Consider the following 562-nt stretch of genomic DNA (forward strand, 5'->3'; position numbering starts at 1 on the left):
GCCGTGTTTGTGCGCCTTTTTCCTTCAGGATAATAAAAGATAACGACCTATAAACTCTTACTCTAAACTCAGATATAATCAAGAGCATTCTCAGTCGATTTAAAGCCTCTTCGGTCTGTTTTCCAGTCATTGATTCTGTCGATCGGTTTGATTGTGACACACCTAACGTTACAAACACTCCGGAGCAGATTACAGATATCCTCTGAACGTCTTCGGAAACTCCCTTTTTGCTGATTTCTACAGCAGTATGAAAAGCGTCTCTTTGTACTTTATGTTCTTATTCTCTATGGAAGGTAATATTTATGTCTCTTTCTTAAACACTTTCGGTTTCTCTTTGTAAAATAGTCAAAAATAGTATTTTTTTGTAACTATATTGCGTTATAATTCAAGTGTAATACACTTTAAAAGATGTCTATTATAGTTAAGTTAATGAATTCCGTGTTTTTTAAGGCTATGCTATTAGTATTATCTCCGTATAGGTGTTTATTTGTGGCTTTGGATATGCAGATGCTGATGTTTGTCAATATACAGTGGGTACGGAAAGTATTCAGACCCCCTTAAA

This window comes from Sinocyclocheilus grahami, unplaced genomic scaffold, assembly GCF_001515645.1.
Source record: "Sinocyclocheilus grahami isolate Dianchi unplaced genomic scaffold, SAMN03320097.WGS_v1.1 scaffold2059.1, whole genome shotgun sequence".
Lineage (NCBI taxonomy): Eukaryota > Metazoa > Chordata > Actinopteri > Cypriniformes > Cyprinidae > Sinocyclocheilus > Sinocyclocheilus grahami.